The 12727-nt window shown below is 40.1% G+C and overlaps 1 protein-coding gene across 1 annotated transcript in view; it reads left to right on the top strand.

Moving 5' to 3' along the window:
• The first annotated feature begins 1557 nt into the window (after window positions 1–1557).
• The window catches only part of palm1b (paralemmin 1b), a 29275-nt gene continuing 18105 nt past the window's right edge, over window positions 1558–12727 (top strand). Inside the window, exon 1 of the mRNA XM_022223307.2 lies at window positions 1558–2246. The gene's annotated coding sequence lies outside the window, so the exon portion shown is untranslated. The remainder of the gene's footprint in view (window positions 2247–12727) is intronic.

The raw sequence follows: 12727 nt of genomic DNA on the forward strand, positions 1-12727 counted from the left end.
CTACCAACGATAGCCTCAAACGTACGGATTAAGCTTTCTAAGGTCCACAAGGGTACTTCAAAAAGTTATCAGCAATAAGCGGCATAACTCCAATTTTAAGGCATAACTGTACGCTGTAAAGCCTCATATCAGTGTCCACGAAAACTCAAACGCATATACGCCCGTCCACACAGCACAAGTTTAAGAAGCAGCCAAATGTTGCCCCATGAACCTCATTCACCCGACCTGGCATTTTCAGATTGATGATGAGGTCATGCATGCTGCTATCTGGAGACTCAAGATGTGACCTACTACCACGAAGGGATCGTGAAGCTTGAACATCAGTGGACCAGGTGCATTGAAGTTATAGAAGAGGTGTTGAAAACTAATATGAGAACAATCCTCTCCTTATGGCGTTTTCTTACTGAGGCCGACAACTTCTTGAAGCACCCTCATACATCTAACAATATAAGGAAACTATCCTGTCTACATGCAGGACGGTGCTTTCCAAATCATTATTTTTTTATTAGAATAGACTTCTGGCTTACCTGTGTTCACCGCAAAAGTAGTTTTACAGAGTCAGAGGTGCACTGGTATGCCTGAGCTGCAGCATGCATTCTAGTGGAATGCATGGAGTTGCATCTGAGCCATTTAAAGGAAGGAATGGGTTATTTACATGTTAAAAAAGCTCTAAATATGTAACTTTAACACAGAGAGATGAGTTTTCAGGGGTTAAACAAACAATCAGAGAGGCTGCTAATACTTTTGAACAGTTTTTAGCATTCACTTAAATCCACAGCGTCCACTCAGAACAGTATTATTGCAATGTGGTTGGCTATTGGTACTTTCACTCAAGATTTAAGTGCTTCTTCCACTTTTAGACATGCAGCTGATCAAAACATAGCTTACTGGGAAGTGACTGCTCCAATTCTCAAGGCCCTATCTTGTAGTTACTGACAGGAAAATGATGGGGTAATGTTGTCCAACCAAAATTAATGCTTCAATATTTATATGGCAGAAAATAATAAAAAAATTGTGTCATTATAATAGCTTTGTACCTTAATTTTGTGCATATATAAGCTAAAATAAATGCATTTTATCCTCACTTTAGTAAAATGACAACTGAAGTTTAGAGAATAGAGATCTATAGTAAATCCAACAGATAAATATGTATGTTTTTTTCATGCAAACAAACCCTATTTGATGCTGAAAAAAAGAAGAATTTAAGTAACTGTCTGACCAGTAGCTTTGCAGAAAGTAGCATGTCTGTAACTGTATCACCACCTGCTGGATGTTGGCTGCAGGTGCAACATATTTTGGATGCTCTGAGGATGCAGATGTGAAAGAAAAATTAGGGTCAGACCAAAAATAAAACATAAAAAAAGGAAGCAGGAAGGAGCTTAGATATATAAAATCTATGTGATTGTGAATTGATGAAAATAACAGATGGAGAAAAGCTTAGCTCAGTGCTAGAGGCTGCAAAGCCATTCATCCCTCAGAGCCTGGGGTTATTTATGTAACAGAATGAAATCACTTTATTTGAAGGAGCCTCGACGCTGGGCCTGTCCGCCACTAGATGGAGAAGTGGGGCAGCAGAACCGAGAAGAATGGCGCTTTGCATTCTCCTCCGGCAGAAACGCTGGATTTCATCCCATTTCTAGGCTGCACGTACTCGAAGCAGCCCTGATAGCAGACAGCCTGCTTCTCCTGAAAGTCATATGATCAGTCTGGAGGAGAGCCACTTCTTTCTTTATCTTTTCTTTTTTTTTTTGAGGAGGAGGACGCGTATCTCAGTCAACGTGCGGCAGCAACAGCAGCCAGGGCCCCCTTTATCTCCACCAGGCAGGGAGGCGTATCCTTTTCCCCTCTGCAACCCCCTCCACATACCACTCTGACTCCCTCTCTCTCTCTCTCCCTCCACACTAACTAGACTAACAACCTGCTTCAGACGACGCCCCACAGCCCGTGAGATTTCCGCGGTGCCAAAGTCGCGCGTCGTGCGTCTTTGTCGCTTTCGAGAGGAAGGTCTTCATCGTTGCGCGCAAGAAGCTGCCCGCGGCATCACCTCTGCGATAATAACAGAGAGGGTGCCAGCCAAAAGAAGAAGAAGAAGAGGAGAGGGAAGAGGAGAGGGAGGAGGAGGAGGAGGAGGAGGAGGAGGAGAGGAAGAGGGGTGTTAGAGTATTCCCGAATTGACGCTCAGAAATAAACAACACCTCGTTTTGGAAGACGTCTGCGGCGGGAAGGAAGCAAAAATCTGCAACTGAGTAAGTCGTGATTTCTAGCGCTTGTGTGTGTTTCTCTCCGTGAGTGTGTTTTTTTTTTCTTTCCTGTGCCTGACCTGCTTTTTGGTGATTTGTCCAGCAGCTGGTTGTGCAGCGGCGGAACATTTGAGCTTGGCAGCATCCTTTTTTTTTTTTCTCGCCACGGACAGGAGAGGAAGATGACATTAGCGGGACAGAGGAGATGAAATTGTAGGGGTGAAAATAGGAGGAATGCAGGCTGGTCTGATCTGTTACTGTAAACACTGTGGCTGCGTTTAGGGAGATGTCACAAGAGATGCAGCATCCTTTCAAGGGACGAAATCCAAATAACATTGCGCGCAAGCGACTGATTTAAAGGGGAGAGATTTGCGGGATTTCTGCATTATTATGTCATGTCATCCTCTCGTGTGTGCCTAGAGGGCCGCTTTTCCTCACAGTACTGTACTTCCACAGGCATGATACGGCCGACAGGTGTAAGGGGACGACATGTTTACGCGCACTGCTTTGATGATCCGTCATGCAATATCGATCTGTTTGGCGAGGAGAGTGGTTTCAGTGTTGCCAGTATTTTTTTGCGCGCCTTGATGGGGATTTTTTTTTCATATATTTTTGTACCAGTGGCGCCAACCGTGCGCCGAGTTGGGTGAGGAGATGCTGACTGGTTGTGGAGGAGAGAAGGAGGAGGAGAGTAACAGGGTATTCTGTGTGTTGTGATGTGAGCAGTCCGCTCCAACATGGCGCGCATGAGCGTGATAAAGCTTGGCCATTACATACTACAGTGTGGAATTTACACTGAGCAGTGGACCAGAGAATGGCTGTGTGTGCATCCTAAACACACTGGTGTAAATTCATTGCCAGCTCAGAGTTGTCACAGGTTCATATCTCCATCCTCTCAGAATATCACGTAGGCTTCTATGTGTGTGTTTCTATTCCTGTCCCTGAATAGAACATTGTCATCAGTTTTCTTCTCTGTTTTCGCAATTATGTTTGATCACAGCAGGTAAGGCCACGACCAGACAAAGAGCGTGTTTTTGTTTGGTCTCGTGGCCATTGTTTCTCTCCAGGGTTTCCTCCCCGTAAAAACTGACCGTTGCGGACAACATCTTTGTTGTTGACATGATTCTGTAAACACAACACACCCAGTGCATCTCTGAATCCTCGGACAGTGGAGATCAACGCTCTGTAAGGTTCAGCAGAAAGGATAGGGAGGCACCTGTTTGATCCCTAGAAATGAGGGCTGATAGATTGTTTCTGCATCGACATCATGGTGTTAAAGTTTCAGTTTTTGACAAAATGAGTCGATCTAATCAATTGAAGACACTGGAATCAACATGTACAACATTTGTCCTAGTGTCCTCAGGTTTCACCAATACTGGAAATAAATGGCAACATTTCACATTGTTGACATTTTACGACTTGCATTTTTAATGTGTTTCCGTACTTGTCTCCCATCTGCTATGTTTACACACAACCAGCAGTTCAGACAAAAGTCCTTCAGTTTTCATCAAGAGACCACTGGTCACAGCTGAATTAGTCGTGACTTCTCTGTTGCGCCAAGGAGCGCAGAATTTTATGCGTTTTTCAGATATTAGTTAGCGCAAACAGTTTATTTGGGGGGAATTTTTATATGAGACTTGTAGAATGAAGTCAGACAGTTTTTATTGCAAAATAGTCAAATGACAACCAGTAAGGCAAATGAACCTAAACACATGGTGTTGCAACTTGTTTTTCTGCTTGATACAGAAAGTAAACTTCCACGAGAAGTTTGTCTAATTAAACAGAATTTACTGTGATTTAAGGGCTCTTGGATTTACGGTGTTTATTTGAAACTTTAATTACAAGACACAGAGTTCGTTAACATGAAGGTTCCACATGTGCACAACAAAATCAGAGAGGAGCATGAGAGAGACGATGAAAAGGAAGACTTAGTCACAAAAACACAACATCAGATGATGACATTGACCAAAAACAGGTCATATGTTGGCAGCCGTTGTTGCCGACTACACAAGGCGACACGGTTAATTTGTTTTAACCATTGAAATCAGCACCACAAAGCTCTGTGTGATGAGTACAAAGACAAATCTGAATGCCATTTATAGGAAGAAAAAAGCTGTTGCCAGTGTTACAGCAGTCTTTTGGATGCAGATACACTTCCCTAGAAAGTCACCCCAATCTTTCTAGGAATGATTAATTCATTCCAAGAAGTGTTATTCAAGTAAGCAAGTGAAAATTCTAGTATTTTTTCATATTGCTCTATATATAGTCAAACTATTGCAGTCATGCAGCCTTGAAGTGTTGGGAAAATGTGTATTGAAAGTGATCAGGCCTTCTCCCATGACAGCTCCTGAAATCTCATCCACTTGTAAAGTCAACCTTCAGAGCGTTGATGTTGAAAAGGTGCCAAAATGGTTCGATTTCAATTCCTAGGAGCCCGCTTGCATGCTGGCTGTATTATGAACATTAGTCTTCATTGTCTAATCAGTGAAAGTTTAGCAATCAGCTATTAGCAAATACACAATAGCACAAAAGTCAGATCTGAACACAGAATACTCATAAGTTTTCAAATAGCAAATCAAAATATCATGGACAAGTGCAATATCCAAATGATAGGAAGCGCATTTTTTTGATAATGATGAAATGTGTCACAAAATACCATTTTAAATGAAGCATTGTGGTGCTACAGAAATGCCTGAAAGTTAAAAAAAAAAAAAAGATTCCGCAGAAAAATTCTAAATTCAAGATATAAAAATACATACATTGTTTTCAGTGGAGAAGACTTGAACAAAAATTCCTAAAAATGACTAAAATTGTGATGCATATTACAGTAAAATATGAAATGTGATGTTTCTAGCCATTTCATTCATGCTGTATTAGAAAGCAGTGAAAGCGACCGACTCGTCTTCTCTTACAGTTTCTTCTAAACTGACAGTAAGCCATCTCATCCACTTGTCATGACATCCATCAGGGTGTTGGTGTTGAAAAGGAGTAGAAATTTTTCAATTTAAAGTCCTAAGAGCCTGTTTGCATGTTTGTTATATCATACAAAGTAATCTTTTGGGTCCAGTATAGTGAAAATCTGTCATTTGGCAATAGCAAATACACAATATTACAAAATGCAGATCTAAGCTCATGAACAAAAGCGCAGAAATAATTAAAACATTCAGCTTGTAAATGATGAGAATATGGGCAATACTTATACAACAAGCCCTGTAAGGAACATTATAAAAGACTGGATTTGTGGGACCATCTTTGCACCGGTGCAAATCTAAAAAAAGAGGTGGATGTTTTAACTTATCAGCAGCACATCACTGCCTCTGTTTGTTGTCTGTTCTGACATTTTATTGTATGAGCGTGACATGTTAAGTCCACCAAAGGCCTCAGTCGGGCCGAATGCGAGCTGAGGGTCTATATCCGGCTGGCTGCTCTGTGTTGTGTCAGCAACTCCCAGTGGAGCTGACAGCACTTGTCTCGTCCACCCAACCATCATCTGGCATCATGACTGTGGACAGTCACATTTCTGTCTTTGTACGCTCGTGAAACCTTGTGTGTGCACATTTTTCGTTCAGCAGTCAGTTTGAATGTATCGAGGGGAAACGAATAGACGGATTGTGCGTGCGTGTGTTTTGGTTACTGTCTCCCAGCCTGGCGGGCTCGGTGCTGGGATGGATCTGCTTTCACTAATTTAGATGGGAGGGAAATGGGGCTGATTACCGGAAGGTCATCCAGTCCTGTTCACGGACTCTTAGTTCTCTTAAGGTGAAATGTGAGTGAGCGAATAACTCTTTACTTCCAAATAACCACAGTCCAAGTGCCCTTCAGGGAACTCTTTAGGCCGACATGAGGGATGCTGGTCATATGGAGCAGCATCCAAAGTGGCTAAAATCAGCATCTACGGGGTTAACTACTAGCCACATGACTGCTTGCATGTGAAAGAAATTGTTCATAGTGAAAAATCCGCACCGATAATCACTGATATCATCTCTTTGCAGCGTCACTCAGCTCCTTGTTTTGGCTCCCCACAGTTTACTTCCCATCAGGTTTTTTCCAGATGCAGCTGATAATTGTTTTCAATGAAAATAGTAAAACAACTAACCACTACCTGAATGTTTACATCATAGATATACGTCATGCAGTGTGTTTGACTCGGGGTCCAAACTGTCATGTCAGTGTTTTTATACATTCTTGCCACACTGATATGGTGCCTCATGTGATAATGTTTCACCATTTTGCTTATCATTTAAACCTACTACACAGTGAAAACTAAACTAAGCTTAAAAAAAATATTGCAAATAAAATTGCAGTGTCTGTTGGAAAATCTGCAAATAACTGCTTTTCCCAAATGTTTTTAAACAGTTCTCAACCATAATTTTTTTGAATAATTTACTGCTATTCTACAGAGTTTTCCAGTTCAGTTAAATTATAGATGGTATGTTGTAAAATCACAGAAAAACGTAATAATTTACTTGTTAATCATAATAAAACAGGTAAAAACTGTAAATAATATCCACATCAAATATCAGTGTTTTTACAAATGGTAGTTAGCTCTTTGACAGTGTTTGACTGTAAATTTATGCTGTGTTTGCTCAAATTGAATTGGCAAAAAGTATCACTAATTTCCATGTAATTGTGGTTATTTGATAGAAATAAATATTTAGGAAAATTAGTTTTACGGATTTGTTAGTTAAATTGGAGATAACTTGTAAAATCACTGCAAAAAGTAATAATATACATGTTAACTGTAAAAAAGTATATAAAATACAGTCCAAAATGATGCATAACATCAGCATCAAAAATTTGCATTTTTTCAGATAATTGTTACTTTTACAGTCTCATAGCATTACTACACTGTTTTACTGTTTTAAATCAGCTAAAAGATATCACTTTTTCCATAGGATTTCGGGTTTTTTTTTTCAGTTTTTACAATTTTTGAAGCCTACAGTATTCCTCCAGTTTTTGCATATTTGCTCTCATATTTTCATAGTTTTTTTTTTTAAATTTTATTACAATGTACTGCCCAACACTTAACTCAGGACAGAATTTATCGACTTGTTGCTGTAAGCCTCGAGACAGGTCAGATCAGGCTAAAGAGAAGACTGATAATTAGATTTATTGTTTACACATTTATTATTTTAGTTTAACCGGTGATAGCGTGTCAGTGTTGTCTTCATTTGTGGCAAAAACGATCGGGTAATGCAGGTTTAATGATGATTCTGTTGGTTTCAAGGCTTCTATATGGATGCCAATAAATCTACTGTTTGAGATTTAACATAAGACCAGCATCACAGCTGCAGGGTTACAATTTATTTGACTTTGTGTTCCACAACTGGTTGGTACAGCATCATTACAAGAGGACAGAGGCTTCTCATGGGTTCATATCCTGCCCTGAGCGAGTAGCCCCAGAGTGATGGATATTGCTAATTACCCTCACTGACCTTGCTGTCATTAAGAAACCATTTATGTGGTGGTTATAAAATCAGATCAGTAAGCTAGTCATGGAAAATGAATGGCTTGCATTACAAAAGCCCTTATAGTTACTGTTTCATGCTGTATTGTGGGGTCAAAGAGGAAGTGGAAGTGAAAGCTTGCTCAGCGAACAGAGTAATAAGAAGTAACATGTGGCTGGATAGCTGAGATGTGAGATATTATTAGATAACACACTGTAATCCACCTTGCCCTTTTTGTCTCCATGTGTTTTTTTTTCTCCTTCTATTAATCTCTGCATTCTCTTTTCCTCCTGGATAGTCACTTTTTCTTTTCTTTTTTTTTTCCTGACTATCTCATTACAACCCCCCTTTCCTGCTGCTTTGTCATGACAGATAAGGCAAGAGAGGATTTGTTTTTTTCATTCTCTTCCCAGCAGATAGTCGGTCTTCTGATAAACTGTCATTTTTAGCCACTAAGTCTTTTTAATCTCAAGGGGAAATGTGCTCAGCAGCATGTGGTTCTGCATTTTTGTGTGTTTCTTGTGCCTGCCGCCCAAAGCACACGGAAGCCCACGCGCTCATATGACGATCATCAGTGTTGTTGCAAAGATAATATCAAAAGCGCTATTGATAAGCGGTGGAGAGGAGTGGATCATCCGTCTCTTTGCACTGTGGATAACCTGAACCCAAGAGCACATGCATAAGAACATTTGGTTTTAAAGGCGGAAGGAGAATGAATATCAGCCCTTGTCCCCTTGCGAATTGTGACATTTTTTTTTTTAATAATCCCTGACGAGATTGCACAGGCTGATACTGGACAAACATACTTTGTATAAACAATTCCTGATCCTCTTGAGAGTGGAGATTGGGATCCTGGCATGTAGGAAGGTACCTATTAGGCCTAATGGTTCCTGCGTTAACACTGAGAGGCTGCTCCAATAATGCAAGTCCATAAGCTTCCGGATGTATAGAAATTGCTGATTGACCAGAGAGCCAAAGAGAGCAAACCAGGACACAGGAGATGGTCCACTATGAAAATTGGTTGCCTCTAGACATAAAAGCAGTGCTGTCAGCAGGTCATGATCATGCTAATGCTGTAACATTGTTTTTGCAAAAAGACTTGAGGTAAAAATCGATAATTAGTGCTCCCATCCTGTTCCATATTCATTCTAGTGCTCTCCTAACTTCTTGAAATACCTTTATGCATTAGATAGTGAGTGGCACAAACTGGCATTTGTGGTATTTTTGTGCAACATTTTTGTAACAATCATGTAATAGTTTCCCAATCAACTATCCAGAGAGACTGGCCCTTTGTCCACAATGCCAAGATTCAAGCCTGTTTCTTATAGAAATTGATGTTTTGTTGGGAAACCAAGCAACAGCCTCAACTGAAAAGTGCCATGCTTCATAGCAGAGTTGTATTTACATTTGTTTTATTGTCCGCTAATCTTGCTATTTGTTTCAGTTAGTCATTTCTGTCAGAAAAATGCCAGAAAATAGTGAGAAATGCCAGCCAGCTTTTGCCAGCTGTTCGGTTCAATCAACAGTCCAAAACATGAAAATATTCACAGTCAAGTTTCCAAATGTTTGTTTGGAACAGGTGGATATGTAGTATTTTAGGTGATTAATCTTCTGCCAAATGATTAATCAAGAAATTGTTGCTGTTTGAGAAGCTACTCATTATTTTACGACTATATATTTTGAATAGTCATGAGTATCTTGTACCAATTATTCTGTCAATTATTAGAATAATCTGATAAGAACAACTTTTAAATAGCAATATAAATATACACAACAGACTTTACATTTTTAAATTATTTTTTAAATGAATTTAATTTCTTTGGCATTGCTCACAATCCCTGTATGATGTTTTTTTTAAAACAAAGAAAGCAAAACCAAAATTGAAAGAAATAGCTGAATAACATTTCCAAAACTTGAATAAGAGATATGGAATACTGGTTTGGAATTATGGCTTGGATAAATTACATCTAAAACATGAAACAAATACTGAAAAACAAATAGTGTTGGAGTTAGGTGGGAATATAAAAACTAACCTGTGGTATTGTTAGCACTTAGCTATTAAGCTATTTAGTCCATCAATTGACAGTGTTCAACCAAAGTTAATGAGGTTGGTGACAAAACCAGTTAGGCAGTGTATCGAACAAATACTACTTAGTATTCATATAACTAGTATGTTTGCATTTATATAATTGCTTGTAGTTAAATTACCATTAGTTGCTTCACGCTGATGACTAGCATCATAGCTAAAGCAGCTTCAATTGTGTGTTGCTTGTTCACAGAATCTGAAGGCTTGTGTCTTTAACTCTGCACTTCACTAGCATTCATCTCATCTATCAGTGATATTAATTAACTTTGTTGAAGGATTGTTTGCAGCTCTGTTCTGCAGTTGTACAGCCTTTTGCGCCCAGCTGTTTTTTATTGTTGTTCTTACGGACCTTCGCATTGTAATAGTTGGCAGATCACAAATGTCTGCATCTGACCACTCCTTTGTTGTTTTTGCAGTATCTTTGCTCCCTCTAAACACTCAGAACACATTGTTTTCCGTCTTAAACATCTGTATCTCACTCTGTGATATGGCATTTCCCTCTCCAACTTACTGCTCAAATTAGAGTAGTCCAGCCAGTGAACCAAACCTCCAGTCTCCTCGTCACCCTACTATCAGTGACATCAAAGACGCTATGTGTTTCTACTGTCTACAAGCTGAACCTGTGTTCTGACCTCCACACAGGGGCTGTAATCAAAACACTGGAATCGATAAAATGTCACAAGAGCTGTGGACTCAGTACGCGTTCTCTGGATGTATAAATATTAACAAGCAGAGACCGCGGCTCAACAGATTCGCCGTGTAAAGGTTTACTCTTGCAGAAGTAATGAAGGTCGGGAGTGGTCACGTGAAGAAATGCGGGCCTGAGGCAAGTTGATGAAGAAGAATCTGAGGAGAGAAGACGTCACCTCAGGTCATGGTGGTTGGAGGGGATCTAGAAGAAGTAGAAGAAGAAAAGGCGTTGTTAGGAAGACTTTCAGACACATTAAGAGCTGATGAGAAGGCAGAAGTGAAAGCAGAAAGATACTATAGCTGTGCAAAGATCAGAAAACACGCTGGATTTGACCCTCTCTCTGAAGATGTCACTAATAAACGCTGACCATATCCCCATATTTAAATGAATATCATGCTCTTACTCCTCTCTGTGTCGGCAGGCTTTTCATCTTTCACCTTTGAGTCTGTCCATTTGGAGCAGGTATTGCCTCTTTTGCCATCAGACGTAATATATGTGCCGACTACTTTTCCCTAAGTGCATCCCAGACTTTATGGCTGCTCTTTAAGGTGCACGGACGAGCTGGTCGTTTGAGGGAAAAGGGAAAATCATGAAGCAGAAGAAAGCATTGGACCAAGAATCAATTTTTGGATTTGTAAAAACATGCTTTCCTTGAAGCTGTACCCAATTTCACACCTCTGCACTCATGGCTGACTGCTTTCAAAAGCGGGTGTGGTTGTTTGCTTGTCATGCCTCAGAAAGTTAAAAATGCTGGCTGATGAAGTCCAAAAAGTCTTGAAGGGTATTTAGACCAAAAAAATTGCTTGATGGATGGTCAAACTTGTGGTTGAGTTTGAAAGACTTAGCATTTTGTAAGAAGGGAACGTAGAATGAAAAGATGCTGATCTGAAGTAGGGGTCAACCGATATGTGCCAATATATGGCCGATTATTGGTGATCAAGAAAAGCTGATAGCTGATATTTGGGCCCGATATTCATTAACTGTGTTGTCTTAACAGCATAGCAGAGAACCTGACTTTCATGGCAAGGCTTCTTCAATAATAGAATAGAAATAAGAGTGACTGCATTATATCTTTTTTATGTCGGATTGATCGAGTTTGATCAGTTTGTCTCCTGCAGTTACATCTGCTGTTCTTCTTGTTTTCTTAATATTTCACCGTTGAGTCACTATTATTGTCCACTAATGTCCATATTTGAAAGCTTTATTAGTTACTGTTTTCCAGACTCTGTTTCTGCCTTCTAACTTAGCCGCTAGCTGTTAGCCTAGCTTTAGCCTCTGTGAGAGAAGCTAATTTCCCGGTTTGTTGCAGCGGCTAGTTCAGTTTTTGCAGTGTCTGCTTGAAAACATTTGAGACCAGAGAGTATCCGCATCAGGCCTGAAATAGCGCTTTTAATTTATTAATAATTGGTCATTAAAAATACAGATATTGATTTTTGGGATGATGCCAAATATCATTCATGATTATCGCTAATCTGAAGTAACATTCAGGACATCTTGAGCATTTCAGAGTTTCAGCACGTTCTTATGACAGTTTTAACACATTAAAGAAATCTTCAAAGTCACAATTCATTCATCGTTGTGTTCCTGGAGAGGTCAGAGTCGACTATCCGTCCTCACTTGTCCCGGCCTCTCTGCAGCTTCTTGTTTGTCCTCTCGCTATGGGTGCTACACAATAATCTGCTTTCTTCTGCAGTGACAGATCCGTTATTTATGGGCGACCTCGAGGGAGAAAAAGGGAGTTTTACCCTCTGACCCTGGAATGCTAACATGTGACCTCAGCGGACTTCCTGCGGTTTTTATTGGCACCGCGTTGTTTATGTTCGTCACAATCCGATGCCTCAGATAGAAGGATGCAGAGCTGGTGGTGGTGGTGGTGGTCATGAAGTCGTGTGTGTGTGTTTTTGCGCGGTTTAGACAGAAAGGCAGGGAGGAGGGTTATTGTTGTCCTGTGTGCTCTTTTGGCCTGAAGGAAGGAAGCCGTGGAAGTGGGGAGTAGAGAGAAGGAGAAAGAAGTGAGTCAGTATGAAGGGGATTTGAGATTATTTTCCTCTTCCAGACTCTCAGTTTTTTTAATGCAGGGCATGGGCCATTAAGCTCAAGAGTCATTTTCACCATCCTTCTTTCTGAAGAGGAAACATTTTTCGGTATTTTGTGTGCATGGCTGTGCTTCTGTCCATGATTTTTCATTCAGAAATAGCCCAAATTGACCATCTAGTATCTTAGTATTTAGTTTGTCCTGAACCTTCGTTGTTTCATTTTCTGG

This window comes from Acanthochromis polyacanthus, chromosome 1 (genome assembly GCF_021347895.1).
Source record: "Acanthochromis polyacanthus isolate Apoly-LR-REF ecotype Palm Island chromosome 1, KAUST_Apoly_ChrSc, whole genome shotgun sequence".
NCBI lineage: Eukaryota > Metazoa > Chordata > Actinopteri > Pomacentridae > Acanthochromis > Acanthochromis polyacanthus.